We start from the raw sequence: 22,178 nt of genomic DNA, 5'->3' as shown, positions 1-22,178 counted from the left end.
AAAATCAAATGTGTAAAGCTTTTCCTGGCAGAGAGATTTGTAGAGGAAACTTACACCCACAGAATGCATGTGCGTCAAGCTTCTATGATAAAGCCACAGCAGCAACACCAGGAAAGGAAAAGGCAACCCTAATTTCTACCTCATTATACATTTAGCTGTCAGTGAAACCCTAGGTGTTATACAGAACACCGAAGGAAGGATCACTGAAGATAAGCTGCCAGTCATGATAACTAAACAGAACCCCATTTCATTTTAAGCCTAAAAGCCAACTGCAGGCAATGGCCATCCCTCTTCATGAGCTGCTGGTGGTCTTCCAGAGGCAGGTGGCTGACCTCTGCTGGAAAGATTAATCTTGGCTGATCCAGCAAGGCTATTCTTAAACCAGTGTGGTGTAGTGGTAAGCATGTCAGACTAGGACCTGGAAGACCATGGGACCTACTCAGCCACAAAGTTCAATGGGTAATCTTGGGTCAGTCGCCTTCTCTCAGCCTAACTTACCTCACAGTCTTGGTGCGAGGGTGAAATGGGGAAGCAGGGTGGGAGAGAAACCATGTGTGCCACTTGGGCTGCTTTGGAGGAAAGGGAAATAGAAACAAAACAAACAAATAAGTTTTTCTGCTGAGAATCTAGAGCCTATTCTAACTAGGCCTTCCATGTCAGAATGGACACTGAGAGAAGATGCTTGTCTGAATTCCCACCAGGAATTGAGAGATACAAGCAAATGCGTTCTTTTCCTTGGTTGCACACATCCACTCTGTTGCTCAACTCACAAATTCACTCTGTCATTCACACTGCAAAATAAAAAATTCCTTCCAGTAGCACCTTAGAGACCAACTAAGTTTGTTATTGGTATGAGCTTTCGCGTGCATGCACACTTCTTCAGATACACACTGCAAAGTCGGGCAAAAATCAAAGGTGTCCATTTAAGTGCTTTAATAGCATTCGGGTCTCTCCATGCCCAATTCAGTTAACCTGCATTGCCACCATCTACAAGCGATGTTTTGCCCAATCATCTGATGTCCCCATCTCCTTTCTGCTAGTGCTGGAGAAGACCCTTCCCCACCCTGCCTAGCCCAAATAGTGCCCCACAGTGCCCTCCAGGTGCACACCAGAGCAAATGGCAAACAGACAAGAAGTTTTTTAATCTCTCTTCTCAGCTTTGTGCAAGATCACTAAACAGCCAAACACATCTTCATTTCACCCACAGAGATTGAAATGTATGCACAGTGCTGGCAAGCTCACCCTCACCTTTCTTCTCTCTACACAGATGGAAGGGAAAAAAGATACACAGGAGGTGTGTCAGAGGGACAGGAAGGGACATTTGCTTTTAAGCAGGATAATAATGGTCACCCATTCTTCTGTGCAACTATGAATACTGAGCCTAGCCAGAATGATCACCAGAACAATCTTAGGGGTCACATTGTCATGGAAACAAGTTTCCACTAATGAGCTCTCCAAGAAACCAGTGATTAAAAACGGCAAACATTGACTCATAGCACAAATGTACAAGGAGCAGTAAAAAAAATATGTTTTAAACATTGCAAACAAGCATGCTAACCTTTCCCTAATAATAATAATAATAATAATAATAATAATAATACAACGACATACCTGGCTCACTTCCTTCTTTTTTAGTTTCTTCAGCTGCATGCTCTCCCCACACCCAAGAATGAGGCAGGTAAGCTGACACCAGAAGTTTCCTAGGACAGCTGAAAAACCGATGTCCAGAAATACAGAACAAATCTTCTCTAGTGCTTTGTTTTCTAGTCAGTGGTTCTTTCTAACAGAAGAAGAGAAAAGAGACACTCCTTGTCTATTTCTGATTGTGGCAATGCTGCCAAAATCTGTTTTAGGACCAAAACAGGCAAAATGTGGCGAAATACATACTCTGTTCTCCTTGACATTTTCTTCCCTGTTTTAAACTTAGGCCACTTCCAGATTGTTGCCAGTTTGCAAGTGGGATGCAAACTTATTGAGGTTGTGTAATTAAAGTAGATTTGTTCACTCTTGCACAACAAACCTACTTCTAAAAAGGGACAGGAATTTTTTGCAGTAAGGAAATCAAAGGGAAATCCTCTGGAAAGTGTGGTATAGCAATTGTTTGATACAACACTGTATAACCTTGCTGCAAACACATCAGAATAAATGCTCAATAGGCAGATCTGGAAGCAATGCCCTGGAGGAAGAAACAGGTGGAAAAAAACTCTCTTTTATCAGATGTTCAGTTCTTCTGCCATGCTTTTCAATCATCCCACTGAAATTACTATTAGCCTCACAGTAGAAAACACGCTGCTTTATGCAGCAGAGTTAACAGCAGCTTGAAGGTAGATTGCGGTCAAGGCATGGAAACAAGGGTTGAACTCTCCGTATCCCTACTCTAATCAAATAGTGTAGCCCTCACAACTCACAAACAGAAACCTCCACCAAATCTAATCAGAGCCGACAACAAAGACAGATCTGGTTCCATAAACACTGAAATCAAAGCATTTTCAAATCCAAGTCTTATTGAAACTGGCCATCAGGTGAAGCCACCAAGAAATTTTACATCCAACAATGAGCCAGCAAATTTGCTGTCTCAGTTTTGAATGCACTGCAGTCTGCAAGGTTAAGTGAGGTATATTCCACAGAGTCCGCCAGGAGGGAGAGAGAGACTGGTATCTGGTAGCAATATCCCAGTTAAGAAAGCTGGCTAGAGGACCACAGCATGGCAACCATCAGGTAGAGAGAATCCTAGACTTGGAATCTTCAAAAACCCGCTGAGTCGGAAGCATGAACAGAAGTACAATCCTATGCACGCTTAATCTGACTCAAGGCTCACTATGTTCAATGTGGCTTACTTCATGATCATCGTATTTTGGAAGGCGGTCTGGGTAGCCATGATATTTCAGCCTAACCTTCTCCACTGAGAGTGAAGGTTACCCATCTTCCTGTTCTCATATATGACTCACCTCCCCATACAGCTGTGAATCCAATTAGATGTGATGTGGCACCTTAGAAGAATCTTTTTCCTTGGATGGGGGGAGTCCTGTGAGGCCAGGACCATTTGTGTCAGAGCTGCAGCACATAGGAAAGGGGTACACCCTCCCCTATACAACACTGCCCTGATAGAAGTCGTCCCCCCATCCAAGTCCCCCCCCCCCACAAAAAACCCGATTAGCCATGGAAGGGAATATTTAAGGAATTTATGATGCCAGGGTGCTGAATCTGGATCTCCCCCACCTCGTCTACTTTTTGAGCTCCTTTTCCCATCTCTTATATACTGTTTCTCTTCCACCTCTCCACCACCACTTCCCCCGGAAGCCAGAGGTGCTCTCTTACAGAAAACAAATACATGAAATGATTAAAATAAAATGTTCCAGGATCTTTCTGCTCAACAAACCAGGGGAAATTGTTTGACTGGGATTAAACAACAAACAAAACACCCCAGCCATCTCTCTCAGAAGTGTTGTATTATTTTATAAACAGAGAGAAGCCAGTGCCTATATATAATGGAGAGTTATATTGATGTCAACTAGTGATCAGGAAAACCAAGAGGTTGCTCTGGCTTCCAAAACATCACAGCACCACCTCACTGTAAAAACATCATTTCCTCCAGCCTTCACCAACCCTGGCATAATTTGGACTACAGCTTCTACCAGTCTCAGCTCCCACATTTGTGAGGTCTGAAACACCTGCAGGGTACCAGGCTGGCAAAGCCCGATTTACCTGATATTACCCTGGCAGAAGGCCACAGTGCCCAAGCTCCCAGGATCCTTCCTAGCCTTTTTACTTCAAAGGAAAGGCAGGCAGGCAGGCAGGCCGTTATCCAACTGACCAGCTAAGGGGTGAACCAATGAGCACAAAGGCACGAAGGCAAACCTTGCCATTTGCAGCCATGATCCCCAAATCCTCCTCCCTTCCTCAGTTGCACTGGGAGCATTTATTTCCAATCTTTACTTTGAAGCGCATTCAAGATGCACAGATGTTTCGCACAATTCAGATAACTTCAACACCCAATGCCCAGCTTTCCTCCCCCTGTGGCCCCAGCTGGCTGGGGCTGATGGGAGTTGTAGGGCAAGCCATCTGGGAGGCCACAAGGGGAGGATGACTGCTGCTTGTGTCTGGGTTCAGGCTGTTTCACCCTGCCCCACAAACTGCCTGCCCAAACAAAATTTCTGACTAAGGACAGGGCTGTCCCAGTGGCGTAGTGTGGGTTGTCAGCACCCGGGGCAAGGCAAGTAATTTGCGCCCCCTAACCCATGGATTTGCGCCCCCTAACCCATGGATTTGCGCCCCCTAACCCTAACCCCCAGATGTTGCGCCCGGTGCGGCTGGCCCCCCCTGCACCCCCACGCTACGCCACTGGGCTGTCCCAAGACATTTTGGTACCCGAGGTGGAACCCAAAACGGCACCACCCTCCCTGCCAGGGAAGAAGGGGTGACTGAAAATCTACATTAGGAACAAGCATAAAATAAAGATCTACATGGTGATCCTCTGGCCCTGAGGATCCTGCCTCCTGAAGCAGTTGTTCCACCTTACCCAATGGGCGGGCAGGCCCTGCCTTAGGGGCCAGTCCAGTTTCCAAAGAGGCTGCCTCCCTTTTCGCCCCCTAGTCCAGCTGCGCGCCCTCTCCCTCCTCCGACTTGTGCCCCGCCACGCCACGCAAGACCGAGTGGGCCGCCTTCTGGCCAGCGAAACTTCGCCCTCGCGTCCAACAGCATCGAAGCGAAGCCGCGCAAGCGCTAAGCGGCCCGCGGAACCTCCCCGATCCTGGACGTGGGGACCGGAGCCGGCCTGGTCTCGAGGGGGATCCCACGCTCCTCTCGGGTGGAGCCTGGGGCGCTCGCTTCCCGCCCTTGGAATCCCGAAGCCCCGTCTCCCCAGCGAGGGGTGGCGCACGCATAGGAACGCAGGGGACCTGCGCCGAGGATCTCCCTGCGCCCGGGGCGCGCGCTCCTGGTGGGTTCTTGCTGTTTATAAAAAAAGACGCGCGAGCGATCCAGAACCGGAGGCCAGAAAGAGGCAAGCCTTCCTTGCGCGGAGTTAAGTTGGATTCAGTTGCTTCCGTTTGCCAACCAAAGGAGCAAACTCACCGGGAACCGGAGCGTGGTCAAGGGACGTAGAGCCACGCAAAACGAGAATCGCGCCGTGGGCGCCCGTTTGGGGAACGTTTGCATTGGATTACCGCGCACCTGAACAGGTGACGCTTGGAAGCCCCCCCCCCCCCAGCGCTGCTGGCGGTACGGGAATAACGGACTTGTTTCCAGCCTGATCCTTCCTTGGAAGCGAGTCCCATCGAGGTCAATCGGCTTCCTCGGAGGAGACGGCCCCGCTCTGCGCGCTTGCCCCGGAGCGAGTCCATTTACATCCGAGTAAACCCGCCCAAGTGCGCCGAGATGTGAAAGGTATGGCCACGATCGCTAGCTTCGGAGGAGGAGGGCTGCCTGGGGAGAGCTGCGCTCTCGACGGGGCATGGTAGCCCTCGGCGCCCGGAGCAGCTCGGTCACCGCGCGGCGCCCTCGGCGCCCCCCGCCTCCGCGCCCCAGGCTGGGACGGCAGCGCCCGAAGTTGGCCGCGTGGCTGGGAAGCGCCCAGGCTCCGGAGAGCGGAGCCCCCTTTGCAGAAGCCACTCGATCGGCTCCTTTCGCTCGGCAGCGAGCTCCGGAGAGCAGCTTCCCGGTGCGCCTCGGGGACGGGGAGGAAGGGAAGAGGGAGCCGGGGGGGCGAAGGGGCGCCGCCTCACTCACCTGCCAGGCTGGAGCCGAGAGCGCCATGGCCCGGGGCAGCGCCCGGCGCCCGCCTTCCTGGCTTGCCGCCTTCCTGGGGCGCGGATCAGGGAGCGCCCCACATCCTGGCCGGGCGAAGGCTGCGCTTCTTGCCCGCTCCTCCGCCGGGCTGGGCTCCGGCTCCGGGGAAGGGAGGGAGGGAGGGAGGGAGGAGGGCGGCAGCGGCGGCGGCGAAGAGCAGGCGGGCGGGCGGGCGGGCGGGCTGGCTGGCGCCTGCTCGCAGGTCGACCCCGCCGGCGCGCTTAAGAAGCGGCGGAGGGGGCGCAGCCGCGCCGCGCGCCCTGCGCAGGGCTGGCGAGGCACGAGCAGCTCCTCCCCGGCAGGGGTCGGCGGGGCGAGGTCGGAAGGAGCTGAACTCAACGGGGCGCCAAGCAGCGGGCGGCGTCACGGGGGGGGGGGGGATCCGCCTGGTGGAACTCCGCGGGATCCTTTGCTGAGGAAGCGCGGGCAGGATCGGGCTGCGACTCCCGCTGCGCTCCCAGCCTGTTTACTCGCGAGCAAGCCCCACTGCCTTCAATGGGACGCGCCGTCTACTAGCAAGCATTGCTTCTTCTAGGTAGGAAGTCCCACCGAACTCATGTTGGGCTTTCCAGCGGCCTCTGGTTTTCTGGGCTGTTGCAAAAGCCCTACAGTCGCAGACTCGTTCCCAAGCAGGTGTGCGTCGAAATTTGCTGTTTCACTGAATCCTCTCCTAGGCAAAAGAGCACTGGAGAGAGAGAGAAAGGCTACAGTCAAAGCACCAAGGGATTCAGTGGCGTAGCGTGGGCTACCTCTGCCCGGGGCTGCACAGAGGGATTCCATTGCATTGCCTGAAGTTCTGGGCATCTTCACTTGAAAATCTGAAAGCAATGGAGCCAGAGCAGATGGTTTGTGTTAAAGAACTTAGTAAAATTCTGAGGGAACCAGTGCATTCCAATGGCCATTGGGTAGCATTTGCTTTCCTTGTGTTCCTTAGAATTAGGCTACATCTGATTACTTCCTTGAAAACAGTTCCCATAAGACATGATGTCACACTTCAGATAGGTGGATGGATGGACAGACATATATACATAAATTACATTAATTAATTATAATTGTACCTGCCAAAGAAACAATATGGAGGCCAACTGAAACAGGAAGACAGGACATGAGTTTCCATGTGGGTTTTGAAAAAATGATAAGCTCTTAGTTCACTTAATTACAACAACAATGGTTCCAGACACTTTACAGTGTCATAGCAAGCCTTGACATGGGGTGTCATTCTCTTCCCCTAATATTACCCTGGTTGTTGTTTTTTAAATGGTTAATGGTAAATATTTCAGATGAAGTCATTCCTTTTAAAATAATGTTTTTAATGCTTTTTCTAAATCACCAAGATAAATCCCATTTTAGAAGTCTTACATTTACAGCATAGAACTTTTGTTTTCAAGACTTGTTTCCCTTGCTGTATATCCCCCCCCCCCCATTTCCTCCAAGGAGCTCAAGGCAGCATATATAGCGGGGGGGGGGGGGGACGACCTGTGACCCTCGAGATGGTTGAACTACAATTCTTTTCATCTTCCTCTTTGTCCACTGGCCAGGCTGGCTGGCGCTGATGGGAGTTGTAATTCTGCATCACCTGGAGGGCCACCACTGGCATTTAGTGTGCCTACTCCCATTATATTCTTGCAACAGTCTTCTGAACAAGGTTTGCCTGACAAAGAGTGACTGAGTTTCATGGCTGAGTGGGTACCTGAAGTTGGCACTGTCCTAGCACTTGGTAAGTTTGGCTTTGATTTTGCATATGGATGGTATTATATTGTCATCCTTATACTGCATTGTTTGTCATGGCCTAGGTGTTCAAATTAAAGAAGGGCATGGAGAAGCCCACCTCCTTCTCAAATCACAAGCACCCTGTCAGAAGGAGCAGGGGATTCAGGGAGGCATCTGAGGCTGCCCCTACTCTGAGCTTAATTGTTCTCTCTTTACCACCTTACCTTACCAGGTTACAGGACTATCTTCCGCTTCCATGTGGCTGGTGTCATTTGTTTTGGTGAATCTATTTGATTCTTTTTTTAAAAAAATGTCAGCTGCTTAGATGATTCTTGTTGAAAAGTGGGGTGGCAATCAAATAAGTTGTAGTAATACTGTAGTTTGCACAGAACTCCTTACAAACTCTGATCCCCCATTAAAAGTTGATGCAGGAAAAGTGGTAGCTTTTTCTTTTGTTTTCTTTTTAGGACCAATGAAATATCACGAAATAGCCTGAAAGTTTTTTTGTTCGTTAGAAAATTGCTTCAGGCCAGATGTTAAGGCAAAATTTAAAAAGGTGTAAGGGGGATCAGAGCAGAAGATGGTACACTCTAGGAGTGCTTTCCAAACATGCAGTCTTCAGAAAGTCGTGTCATCTGCTATGGAACCCCCAGGTTCTTAGCCTGGGACTCTATCAAATTCAGATCATGTGGGGCTCAGGGTATCACCATTGTCCTGTATAAACTGAGAATGTGCCCAGGAAGGAACTGCAAACCCCTGTATAAGGCAGGACAGGGAGGGTAAGCATGCTGAATAATCTGTCTTTCTGAAAAGCTTTCCTAGCATTATCAGTTTTCTCATTTAACCCTTATGCAAGCTTCTGAGGAACTTCAGGGTTTCCCCTAGAACATAAAAAGCCATGTTTCTAAGGGAAGTAATACCTGTTGCAGGAAGAGTCACATTCTTGCCTGTATCAACCTGGCTGAGAGAAAACAAATTGCTAATCAAGGCTACGTTACTATGGTAGAGGAGGAGAGCCCAGATTTTTGTCTGTGGCACCATATGACCAAACAGGCCTCAATTAGTGCCTGAAGCAAACCTAGCAAATGTGAAAAGCATTTGTTCTGAGGATACGGCAAAGACGCGTCCTCTGAATAGCATCTCCTAGGAGCAGAATGACGCAGGCAGCAGTTTCTGGTGTCAACGCTGCAAGCCAGCAGCCTTTGCTTAGGGGCAGGTTAATATAAAACGAAACGAAATTGCAGCAAGCTACGCTGAGTCCATAGGCTAGGGTGGGGTATAAATGTTACCAGATAATTTGTAGTTTTATCCACCTAAGCCCAAACATTGTTACTGCAAACAGAAACACTAGGGCAGATGGGAATAAATATCAGTCCTGCTTAATAAAAGAGCCAGGAGAGCATCATATGAGAGGTAAAAGCCACAAGGGCATTTAAGTTGCCAGTTAATCAGGAAAAAGAACCTGAACTGCAATGTGCTTAACAGCAGCTTGAAGTATGGAAGTTAATAGGTAAAGCACTGGTGATAAACATTTTCACCTGCCAATATCTACACAGGTGCAGGGCCCAGTAAAAAAAGTTGGCAACCTTAGGAATATTTAAAGATCTCAGTTTAAATGCCTATTTCATGCAAGACCTGGAAATAGACAATTAGAAAGGACACAGAAAAATGGGAAATGATTTTTTTGTATAATCAAGATTCTTGTTACCGGATACCTTCTTGTTGCAATGTAACATGAATGAAGACAAAAATGCAGAAAGGCATGAGCTCAGAATGGATCCTGCTCTCTTCCTCACAACTGCTCTCACTCCAGCTAGGTGCTAGGATGCTCTGAGAAGCTGTGTCTAATTTTTTACCCTTACATCACAGTTGGCACAAGACAGGATGCTACCTGACGTGACCGGATCCACTGCTCTTCCTCTTCTCCTTTCAAGAGTTTCATTTGGACACACTGTTTGTCTCCCCCTCCTCTCTGCCTTGCTGTGTGAAAGGAGGTCCTTCCTTAGAAAAAGGCAATTGGGGCACTCTGCCCCAGGAGAGTGTCTGTGCCACTGCTTTTTCATGGTGGCTAGAAGTGACCCTTTACATTTAGGGTGTAATCATCTGCAATACATGGCTAAAAACACTTGCCCACCTTTTTTCATTTTTAGTTACTTATTTTCAGTATTTGTTTTGGCTTTCAGAATCACAGAACTGTAGAGTTGGAGGGGACCACAAGGATCATCTGTGCAGTGCAGGAATCTCTTACTCAGCATGGGAGCGGTGGCTGAGACCCGGGTCAGGGAGGAGGAGGAGGCTGTGGAGGAAGCCGAGCTGGGATTGCTGTGGTCGGAGCAGTGGCGCCTCCACTTGGCGCTCCTGGCACTGACTCTGCCAACAGTGGCCGGCAGGCAACAGCGGGGTGTGCAAGGGCAGCCCCCAGCTCTCCCAGTGCGGGTGCCTGCCACCCTGGTGGCTCACCATTGCCACCCATGTACAGCCCAGCCCGGCCGAGGGGGGGAGGGTGCCATCACCGCCCACTGAGGAGAGAGGAAGAGGACGGTGGGAAAGCACCCCAAGGGGGAAATGCCCCCTCCAGCATGTGCCTCCACCCCAGCTGCTCAGTTCACGGGTGGGACGGGACGCAACACTTGCCCCACCCTGGGTGCCAGCGGCTCGCACAACACCACTGCATGGCAGCATGGCAGCAGCCAGAAAGGAGGAAGAACAGCCAGGATTTTCTCTCTAGGAACCCACAAGTTTGCTCTTTTTGTGCGAAGCCTTGGCTTGGGGTTACGTGTTTGTTGGGTCAGAAAGTGACCAATAAGCATTTATCGAGAAATGCATGTTCTGTTTATCCTTCTCCAAACATGGGGAATCTCTGTAGGCACTTTGGGTGAACATATGATGATTCATTCTATTACCCTGGTGGGGAATCGTGCTACATCTAAATGAGGCTGGCTCTGCTTAATAATGTAAGCTGCTGTATTCAAAAGCATAAAGCCAGCCCTGCAAACCATTAGTTCCCCCTCTGCTCTGCAATGGCCAGCTGCTGAAAGCAGAGCAATATTAAGTCTGCTTATTTCAGAGCAGAGAATCCAGAAAAGTGTTCTGTGTAACTACTAATTCCCACTGCTTACAGATAGATGACCCACCCATGGGCTTTTACTGCTCAACACTTGTGAACCAATAAAGGAACATAAATTCCAAATGAACTGTTATTCAGTACTACTAATTCACAGCAAATGTCAATTAACAGAAATCCCTCTAAGAAGCTTTTACCAGCCTCCTGCTGGTTTTCAAGCTATTAGCAGGCAGTTTACACATTGTTATCTCTTTCTTTCTCTCATTCAAAAAACCACATGTGCAGCTGTGATCCTAAGCATGTTCACTCAGGAGTAAGTGTCCCTGAAATTCACAAAGGACGCGGGTGGCACTGTGGTGTAAACTGCAGAGCCTAGGGCTTTCCAATCGGAAGGTTGGCAGTTCAAATCCCCGTGGCAGTGTGAGCTCCCATTGCTCGGTCCCAACTCCTGCCAACCTAGCAGTTCAAAAGCACATCAAGTGCAAGTAGATAAATAGGTACCACTCCGGCGGGAAGGTAAACGGCATTTCCATGCACTGCTCTGGTTCACCAGAAGCGGCTTAGTCATTCCATGACTTGGAAGCTGTCTGCGGACAAATGCCGGCTCCCTCGGCCTATAGAGCGAGATGAGAGCGCAACCCCAGAGTCGTCTGCAACTGGACCTAACGGTCAGGGGTACCTTTACCTTTTCCTTTTATGCTTTCACAAATGTGTCTAGCATTGCAGCCTCCAAAATTAACAAATCTTAGCTACCGTAATGTAAAATGCTGTATGCTCAAGTTATCCTCATATCAGCTAGCCAGCCCTGAAGAGACATATTTTGTAGTATTTTATGAGGACTAGATTTTTTCTCTCTCTTGGAAAGTGTAGAAGCACTGAAAAGGCATAACTGTCAGAACTGTAGACATTGTGCTACATTAGAGAATTCAGTGCTAAGAAACACAGAATTGTGTTTTTTTGCAGAATATGAACAACTCTGTACACAGGATGTGTAAAATGAATATGTACCATCAACTTTGAACAAGCAGCTCCATCTTTCATTTTTATGAGTTTATAACACTATGATAGCATGTCTGTACTTCATTGTTTTGTGGTGCAAATAGAGCTAATAGAGCGTTTCTGTGCGCTGCTCTGGGTAGCCGGAAGCAGCTTAGTCATGTTGGCCACATGACCCGGAAGCTGTACGCTGGCTCCCTTGGCCAGTAAAGCGAGATGAGTGCCGCAACCCCAGAGTCAGCCACGACTGGACCTAATGGTCAGAGGTCCCTTTACCTTTTACAGATTGTCAAAGAAAAAGAGTAAATTCTATTAAAACCTCTTTCCTTCTGAGGTGCTGAAGGTGTCATCCTCATACAGAATCATAGCATTGTAGAGCTGGAAGGGACCTGGAGATAAGAGCTCCACATCATCATCAATTAGCAGGACACTGAGAATGGAAAACAGGAGGAATTTCCTTGCAATTCTAATAGGAAGTGAGTGTTCAGTTTATTTCGTCCCCAAACTGGGACAAAACCATTGAGTTTGAAATGCATTGCTCTTGCCATTTGCTTTGCACAGCAAACCTTAGAAACAGTCCATCTGAAGAGTCACTCAAAAGAACTTTAATACATTACTACATCACCTCCTGGCAAATAGAAGGGGAAGAAATGGAGGCAGTGAGAGATTTTACTTTCTTGGGCTCCATGATCACTGCAGATGGTGACAGCAGCCACGAAATTAAAAGACGCCTGCTTCTTGGGAGAAGGGCAATGACAGGCCTAGACAGCATCTTGAGAAGTAGAGACATCACCTTGCCAACAAAGGTCCGTATAGTTAAAGCTATGATTTTCCCAGTAGTGATGTATGGAAGTGAGAGCTGGACCATAAAGAAGGCTGATCGCCGAAGAATTGATGCTTTTGAATTATGGTGCTGGAGGAGACTCTTGAGAGTCCCATGGACTGCAAGAAGATCAAACCTCTCCATTCTGAAGGAAATCAGCCCTGAGTGCTCACTGGAAGGACAGATTGTGAAGCTGAGGCTCCAGCACTTTGGCCACCTCATGAGAAGAGAAGACTCCCTGGAGAAGACCCTGATGTTGGGAAAGATGGAGGGCACAAGGAGAAGGGGGCGACAGAGGACGAGATGGTTGGATAGTGTTTTCGAGGTTACCAGCATGAGTCTGACCAAGCTGCGGGGGGCAGTGGAGGACAGGAGTGCCTGGCGTTCTCTGGTCCATGGGGTCACGAAGAGTCGGACACGACTAAACGACTAAACAACAACAAACAATATGTATATAAAAAATATAGTTCCAGGTGATAGCAGGTATTCTATAATTGCAAAGCCTACTCTTGCTCTTTTTGGAAGCCCTGCTTCCATTCCTCCTTTCCTTCTGCTTGTCCTGTCCCTATCAGGGGTCACAACTGATCTGTCAGTGGAACTCCTGAATTCCAGAATGTTTGTGACAGGTAAATAACCCAGCTAACCATTGCCAGCCATTCTTTGAGAGAGGGGGTTTCCACCATGTAAACTGCACACAGACAAGGTGTATAAAATACGCAACCAGTTCAGAAGCACCACTGTCTGCAGTGAATTAAGGGCCAAACTGCTGACTGTGAATGAAGAGAAGCCCAAACTCAGGTGGTTTGGACAGGGGGCCCACCACAGGGCCTTGAAGGAATGCCAACAAAGGCATTCCAATAATAAAAAAGTCAAGGAAATGACTCAGAGGCCAAGCTGAAAGCCAGACTACACATATCAGTTTCAAGGAGAAACAGCAGTTCTCTCTAGGCGGACATCTAAAAGATGGCCACAGCCCAGCACATTTGGCTCAGTTCACGGCTGCAGCCTTTGAGGGCTGCTGCGACTTCTGCAAGAGATTATCTGCCCAAGGCAAGTGGTGGGTCTTTGCTGGAGAGAGTGATGACGGAAGTAATTTATGATTCTGGCATTGTGAAAAATAAGTGGAGAAAAGAGGTAGCACTTTGTGGATGTGCAAAACAACAACCTGTAATCGAGCTCCATTTCTATAACTGCCTCTTTGCAGGCAACACACATGGTAAAAAGTAAGGATGTCATCATTTGCCAACCACAGTGTGAATTTTACAGCTGGTAGTATACAGTCAGACCTGGAGCTTCCATGAAATCTGGGTGTATCTTTACTCCCTTCTCCCAACTACAGGTCATTTATTGACAGGGGGAGGAATGCTGCCGAGGGCCCTGTAGCTCTGAGAATCACAGGTGGTAATGAATCCATAACACATTGGCTGACTTCCAGCTACTGGTTCTTAGCATCCATCTGTCTCAAGAGACAATGGAGTGCACCTCCAGCAGCACCAAGGTGTATGGAGGTCCTGGGTTGCCCAGACAACAAAACTTCTCTCTCCACCTTGTTGATGTGGTCCAAAGGAAAGCAGAGCAAGATGTTTGGCACCAGCTTGGCTGCAGGCATATAGAACGCCATCCAGCCACCTTCGGGATTCCACTCCAGATTTGTGAAATGTTTACTTCTTAGCCTTTTCTTCTCCTGAAGATGTCACGCAGGGCAACAGAGGTTTGGGATCAGAGTTTTCCATCTCCTAGATTGGCAACCTTCCCAGGTTGATATATACCATGACTTTATACCACTGTCAGAAGTAGTGCAAAGCAGATGGTGTATGTTTTGGAAATCATAGCTCACCCAGCATTTTGTTAGAATAGGTAGAGAGATAGTGAATCAATTCTATAGTAAAGACAACCAAATCAACTGTGAGATGAAGCATAATATTGTGAGTCTGGGGTGGGAAACTGTGTGCCCTCTCTAATCCCTGGATCTAATTTTTGGAATAGCCAGGCTAGCCTGGTAGAGTCGTAGCTTAGGTGATTAAGAGGCGAAAAGGAAAGAGGCTCCACCTCAGGCTCAGGCTGCAAATATTCGTAGATAAGCCACGTATCCTAAAGACACCACAGTCTCCGCTGTGTCTCATTCCAAAAGGAAACATGGAGCCTGAGTAAGCGCCTGGAAACCATGGAATCTCACATCACTCAGAGATTGGGGTGGCGTGCAAAAGTTAAACATCCCTAATTTCTTAGAAAAATTAAATTGGGAGCAATTAAACATCTCACTCTCCTGATTGTTCCACCAGCACAAACATTTCTGCTTGATAGATGGCATGGTGCCCCCCCTCCCCTCACTTTTCTGGGGCTTCCTCTGACCTGCCAGGTTGGAATTGGGGGGGGGTGCAAGGAAGGGTGAAAACCTCATTATGCTAGTGGGAGACCTTGTGGTGGTTTGCCAAGCATACTGGGTTAGTTGAATTTATTTCCACTACAGTCGTACCTTGGTTCTCAAACATAATCCATTCCGGAAGTCCGTTCGACTCCCGAAACCGTTCAAAAACCAAGGTGTGGCTTCCAATTGGCTGCAGGAGCTTCCTCCACTCAAGCGGAAGCCACGGAAATTTGGCTTCTGAAAAACATTCAAAAACTGGAACACTTACTTCTGGTTTTCGGCACCCGGGAGCCAAAATGTATGAGTACCAAGGTGTTCGAGAACCAAGGTATGACTATATTTATTTACACACCTGGCTCTTCTTTTTGGTAATATGTGACAGTATTAGTCAGGGCATCTGCTTGGGCAGTAATTCCTGATGTGAAAATATGGCTATTCTGAACATAAGAGGCTGTCTTATGGAGGGAAAGGCGACTGATTCATGTAGCCTAGTATTCTCTCTTCTGATTTCTCAGCTCTGTTACCTGAAATCCTTTAAGATGGGGACCATGCTACAAACCACATAAAAAACATTCTATCTTTATGGGTTTTCTCTGAGTGGGAGTGTCGCAAATAAGAACAAGTGTCCACATTTCACCTGTGAAATGTAGGGTGCAATTTAATAGCATAACATGCTTGTGTGCATGTGTGTGTACTACAGAAAATGATCATACCACTTCTCGGGGGAGGGGAACAATCACATACCTTCTGCCTGTGATACTTCTTGTCTCACTACTAGGGAGACTGACAAACATGTCAGTTCACTGATTTAGGGTGGGGGTTGAGAGCAAACATGGCATGATGAAGCCTCGTGAAGTCCTTCGGTTGCAGCTGTGTGGAGCTTGTCTCATGCGAGACCAAGAATTTGATTCTTTATTTTCAGGGAAGAGGAATGGACTTTCTGTCTTTAATCAGTGAAGGTTTTATTTTGATGCTGCTGTAAATAAACAAGATTTCCCTTAATCTGATGTGTAATTCATTCAAATAATCTCTCGGTTGGGGCTTCACATTAATCCCTTTTATGGAGGAGGGTTGGGGGTATGTAGAAAGAGGCAGGGCAGGGAGAGAGAGGTTGAGCAAAGCCAAAATACTAATCCATGCCACGATGTTTTCCTCTGTAGGTGACTGCATGATAATAAAGACTAGTGTTTCTTTCCCCTTTAAAATTTAATTGAAAGGATTCCTTGCAGTTGATTCCTAAATGATAATAAGAGGATAGTGCTTTTTGTAGAAGAAACATGCTGAGTAAGAAAATCTTGTGTCACCAAGGGATTTCTCCACTGTAGAGCAATAAACATTGCGAAGCTGGGTCAAGCGGTTTTTGAACCCAGAGTTTGAAGCAAGTTCTGCAGTTGCTCATGTTTATTCAGTCTCCATGGATCCCATCAGCACAAAGTAGACCAAAAACAAATGACAAAAAACAACAACCCTGATGGAAACAGATCTCTTTCCCACAATGTTTTTCAGCCGGACAGATTTATCCTTGTGTTGGGGCTTCACGTAAACCAAATCCTTTTAACTGCTTATGGCAGTGACTGATAAAAATCCCTTGTGCATTAATGAGAAATCAAAACTTGGATACAACACTGTGGCTTCCTAATTCACCAGTAGGGAAGCATCCTGGGTAGGGGGGAGAATTTCCTTAATGAAGTATTTTTCTTACAGGTTTGAGTATCAGTTACTCAGTTTGAGGGGGGCAGTACAAAACACAGGGCTTGTGGTACAAAACCATGCAAAACTATTGCAAAAATTTGGCAGCAGTTTGGAGTGAATAAGACAATGTTTGATATTTGGGTGTTAACTACAAACACCAGTTTGATGTATCAATTACTCAGTTTGGGGAGTGGTATAAAACGTGGGGTTTGAGGTACAATGAAATATAATGAGTGAAAAAAATGCTGAAACCAGAAGCTTTTCTTTTAGGTATTTTAGGTCCAGAGATCCCGAAGGACCACACAAAATTATTCACATACGCAACCACGGCTGCACGGATGCTGTTAGCTGAGAGATCATAGAATCATAGAATCATAGAGTTGGAAGAGACCACAAGGGCCATCGAGTCCAACCCCCTGCCAAGCAGGAAACACCATCAGAGCACTCCTGACATATGGTTGTCAAGCCTCTGCTTAAAGACCTCCAAAGAAGGAGACTCCACCACCCTCCTTGGCAGCAAATTCCACTGTCAAACAGCTCTTACTGTCAGGAAGTTCTTCCTAATGTTTAGGTGGAATCTTCTTTCTTGTAGTTTGGATCCATTGCTCCGTGTCCACTTCTCTGGAGCAGCAGAAAACAACCTTTCTCCCTCCTCTATGTGACATCCTTTTATATATTTGAACATGGCTATCATATCATCCCTTAACCTCCTCTTCTCCAGGCTAAACATGCCCAGCTCCCTTAGCCGTTCCTTAGATGGAAAGATGGCACAACTCTGACCAAGGAAGAGTGGCAGATAAAACTGATGAACTATGCAGGGATGTCAAAACTTACAGGAAGAATTAGAAACCAGGAAGAGACCAACTTCAATAACGAATGGAGAAAGTTTATAATTTATTTTAAAAATTTCTGTAAACACACACATTGGTAGCATTGACATAGAACTTGTAGCAAAAATTTGAACTATGGAGTGATAAAGGATTTATATATATAAAAATGTAAAACTACAGAAGAAATGCAGAGGGGAAAATCATTAGATGAAGATCCACAAAGGGGGTGGGGAGGAAAGTCAAAGGGGATTTTATGTTTATTTATTTTTTATTCTGTTTTTATATTGTAAAATTGAAAATGCAAAATTAAAATAAAATAAAATCATTTAAGAAATCATTTAAAAAACCACAAAATGTGGGGTTTGAGGTACAAAATGGCAGAAAATGAGTGAAAAACTTCGGCATCAGTTTAGAGGGGATCCCAAATTTGGGAGTTTGTTGTCAATAAAAGCTCTGAGGTGGTGTGGCTTTGACCACCATTGCTCTCCTGGCTTCCCAAGACAGTGGGTCCCTGGCCAAGAAGGAGAGAGGATGTGCAAGGAGCTTGGCCTGGAGCAGTGCATGGCAGTGGGAGCTTCAGGTTGGACCAATGGTCTTCCACCAATGCCATCTCACTGGCTGTTGGTGGCTTAGGAAGTCCCTGTCCTGCCTTGAGATGCCTCTCTAATGGTGTGGTCCAACTCAGAAATGTGAGGACCTTCTTAGAATCACCCTGATTCGCCTCATAATTTGAGAGCTGGTTCGCTGGGCTCTCATCCCCTTTGATGCAACAGCACTACCCACAAACACATGTGGTTGCACATAGGTTTCACTGGTATCAAGCAAAACTTTAAAGTTAAAGAATAGCCAAACAGTGGATATGTATATCTTAAGAAAGCAAAGGCGAGAGAGTTGGTCCAGCTGCCTCCTTGTTTTAAAGATCAACTGGCCTGTAAAGATGAGCCAGTGGCTCAATGGTGTTCTAAAAAGAGCCACAAGAGAAGAGCACCTCCACTCCTTTCTCTGAGGAAGGTCTTCTGTTCTCCCTCTGCCTGCTCATTATGGATGCAGCAGATGGAGTGGAAGATGTTCATCCAGAAGCCACCAAACCGGATCGAACCCAAGTATTCCAGTGTAATTTGTGGGTTGGACTGTAAAGATTTACATCCTTTCAGCATGATTATGTGGGCAATGAAGTCACGGAAATATTCAACTGAATAATAAAAACATACCACATTTGTGAAAAAGATACTTACTGTGTGCCATGTGTTCAGGAAGTCAAGTAACCTTGTTTTTATTTAAAAATATTTTAAATTAAAAAGTATTTTCTGTTTTGATTTATACTGCCTTACCTATCACTTTTGTATCCAAAGAGTACAGGGTGATATATTTGGATGTTTTGGTTCCATAACCAATCCTGTATGTGTGCAGAATATTTATTTCAGTTAGTCATTTAAAAAATGGATACACCGTTTCTTCAAGGCTTGGCATGGCTTCCAATAAAACTTATTTTTTTAATGACAGTAGCAAGAGTTTAGACTATCTCTGGGCTCCTCCAAATGTCCTGTTTATTGAGCATTCATTCTGATTTGCTTGCATAAAGCTGAAACAGTGGTTAGCCTATGGCCAGTATTTATTGAACATTTGTTCCATTTTTATTTTTTTTGTGGGGCACTTATACGACAATGAACATTCCTTTTGATTTGCTTGCAGGGTGTTTACACATCTTTCCATTAATCATTTGTTTATCCCACACTTTTCAATGCATTTCCCCTTCACTTTCCAAATCTCAACAATTCTTATTCATGTATTTATTGTGTTTGTCATGCTTGAATTGCACAAACTTAAAATACTGCAAGGAGCATGAATCCCTCAATCAAAGTCGCCACAAGACAGTCTGGAGGCATGTTGTGTCACAGGCGACACCCCAAACCCAGTAAAATATTCAGAAGCAGCATAGATAAGTGGGTGGGGATTGTTTGTTTGTGTAGGAAGTTCAAGGAGAATTCGTTTTGAAGGTTGGATTTTGTGTGTGGAATATGAATTTCTCCTTACCTAAGCAATTTGCAGTGAATAGATTTCCAACAGGTATGGATGGCAGGTAATGTGGCTTTTCTAAGTGCTAATAAAATCTAAACCATTTGGCCCAATTGTATAAATTAGGCCTGGAACACCAAAATCAAGAAAAATATTAGACATTTCTGTCTAGTATTTCCCCCTTATCTATCTTGTTTGTTTTGGCCCCCAAATATACTTTTTGGGTGCATCTAAAAATTCAGTGGAACAGAAAAGGGCTTGCTGTTTTTGTGAAAATCTATTGCATAAGGAAGTCTTAATCCCTCAGTGTAAGTGGATGCAATGTGAAATAAGAGTTTACTGCAACTGAAGTTTTGTGCTGCCTGATTTGAATATTGGTGGAACCCCTTCCCGAAATGAAACCAACACAGAATTCTGCCTTTCCCCACTGCTTCCTTTCATTATGGTAGCAGCTGCCCTTGTTTAGGAGGACACTCTACCCAGACAACACAACACATGAACAGAGCGACAATGGACTCTCTTTGCAAGCCTTATCAGTTACCTGACTCCGCCGAGTGTAGGTGCTAGCCAAGCTTCTCCAAGTCCACTCTGCCCCACCACACCACAAGGGCTCTCTGATTTTATTTACTATTTATAAGCAAGAAAAGACTGTTTAATTAGTTGCTGTTTGGGCAGCATTATTCTCTAAGAAGAGTGGTGCTTGCTAGCAACCTTTCCACGAGATTCTGTTTATGTAAGAGTGTGTGTGATACATATCTTCAGGCCTACATTTGGAAATGTGGTTGGCTGGTTTTAAGTGCTGCAGCTGAAACTCATAGTTCCTCCTTCTGTGTGCTTCCCTGTCTTTTTGGCAAGCCAAGTTAAGAAAAGAAAAAACCTTAAGAGATACTCAAAAGTGATGCTCTGGGGAGTAGTGTTTATTTGCTAACTTCATCTTCTGCAGAGCAGTAGGGGGTCCTCTTCACAAAGTATTGCTTCCTTGTGTTGCTCCACCATGGCTGCTGCTAAAACACATATTGATTTTCTTGGCAGCAACTATTGTGATTTACGGCAGGCTCTGAAGACTCATAAGTTCAAGCAATGGGCAAGATCTGCTGTGTGGATAACAGACAGGAAATGTCTTTCCAGTCTTGGCTGAATTAGTAGAATGGAAAGCTTGTCCAACATTTCATACGCAGATATGTGTTTAGCTTTACTTGAGTTTAAAAAATCATGTAGTCTTTGCTCTAACAGGATGTCAAATTAGGACAGCACTGGTTGGCACTTTCAGCTTCAAATGCTCATTTGTGGAATTACGCCAGTGACTTTTGTCTGAGATGGTACGCCAACAATTTTTGTGCTATCTAGGGTTTCATGTGCCGTTATCCATTTCCCTAACTTGGTGCCTCAGTCCTAATACTGTATATGGGAGGCGGGCATCCAGAGGGAACGACTTGGGCAATGCCACCCACCATTGCACTCAATGTGTTTTGAATATATGCAGTTTGGACAATAGGCACGATCCCTGGAATGAATGTAACCCCTGTGTAAGTTGCAGACCTGGGACTCAGCTAGACTGGTAAAGAAAAAGTGATTTATATGCGTTGTATGTGCAATATAACATTGTCCCACCAGATAGAGATGTGGAGTCCCATTTTTCTCTACCTGTTTTCCTTGTTTAAATTTACAACGCTTTAAACTGAAACACTTCTTTGATGCGTCTAGATCCAGCCTTACTGTAAAGTTATTTATATCCACAGGTACTTCCTGCCTTCTCTGCATTCTGGTAGGCACCCAATTTATGCCCACCAAAACCAAAAGCAAAAATAACAATTTGAAGACAGTCTGTAAAGTGGAAATGTGCATAGGAATGTGCCTCATAATGAAAGCAATTGGCAGCACTCACATTAAATGCACATGCTGAAGTACATTGTATTTACAGCTGTGTGGTTTCTGAAAGCAATGCTATCCAAGACATTGAAAAGCAGTCAGAAAAGCAGAAAACAGTATAAAAATAAAGGGACAGGCTTTGTGCATCCCTATTATTTGTTAATTTTGCTGTTGGCTTAGTTCATGTCTGAGCACAGCTGAAAGGCTGGGGTACTTTTACATGTTTCGTTAATTAATGAGCACACTACTGCGGTTTAAAACACTGAGTGCTAAACAAGGACTGCACTTAGAAAATCTTGGACAAAATTCACAGCAATGAGCAAGGAGAAAAAGTCAGGGCTACTGATGAAATAAATGGAAAGAATCTGTTGCTTGTGACAGATTCAAACCATGTTAGGTATGCTATGCAACAAATTATAATTAATTTGGCTTGGAAATATTTAAGCAATGTGGCATGATAGAGCATAGAGCAAAGGAGATGCCAACAGCCCTTAATCTGCTGCTAAGTATTGTCTTCTCAGCACAGAATCATAGGATCATAGAATTGTAGAGTTGGAAGGGACCCGAAGGGTCATTTAGTCCAACCCCTGCCATTCAGGACTCTCAGCTAAAGCATCCATGACAGATGGCCTTCCAACAGCAGGGTGTACTGTTCTCCCACTGCACTTGCAGATTGGAACAGGTGCTTTTTGGCATTCAGAACAATGATAGATATTTTCATTAACAGGTAGGAAATGCTTAAATTGCTTTGGAATTGTAGCAGAGACTTTGACTTGAATACTGATGCCTCTTCCTCTGGATTCTCGGATATCTGCCTGTCAAACGGAATATCTAGTCATGAAACATCCTTCAGTTGATTATTGAAATATGATTTATCTAGCCCTTTAGATATTTGAAGGTGGCTATCTTATCTCCTCTCTGTCTCCTCTGTTCCAGGCTAAATATACCCAGCTCCTTCAACCATTCCTCATAAGGCTTGGTTTCCAGACCCTTGATCATCTTGGTTGCCCTCCTCTGCACACC

At 45.9% G+C, this 22,178-nt stretch overlaps 1 protein-coding gene across 8 annotated transcripts in view; it reads right to left on the bottom strand.

Annotated features, from left to right (window-relative positions):
* SHISAL1 (shisa like 1) overlaps positions 1 to 22,178 on the bottom strand; it is a 185,682-nt gene that overhangs the window by 84,910 nt on the left and 78,594 nt on the right. For 5 of the 8 annotated variants that reach the window (XM_079975508.1, XM_079975506.1, XM_079975505.1 and 2 more), the window contains exon 1: positions 1,612 to 1,780. The exons of 1 other annotated variant lie outside the window; for it this stretch is intronic. The gene's annotated coding sequence lies outside the window, so the exon portion shown is untranslated. Of the gene's footprint in view, positions 1 to 1,611; positions 1,781 to 2,545; positions 2,787 to 4,519; positions 4,610 to 22,178 lie in introns of those variants that run through there. 2 more of the 8 variants (XM_079975501.1, XM_079975502.1) reach the window with 2 other exon arrangements.

Source organism: Podarcis cretensis (assembly GCF_951804945.1).
Source record: "Podarcis cretensis genome assembly, chromosome: 5".
In the NCBI taxonomy this organism is placed as follows: Eukaryota; Metazoa; Chordata; class Lepidosauria; order Squamata; family Lacertidae; genus Podarcis; species Podarcis cretensis.
This window is presented reverse-complemented; position numbering and strand designations above follow the sequence as displayed.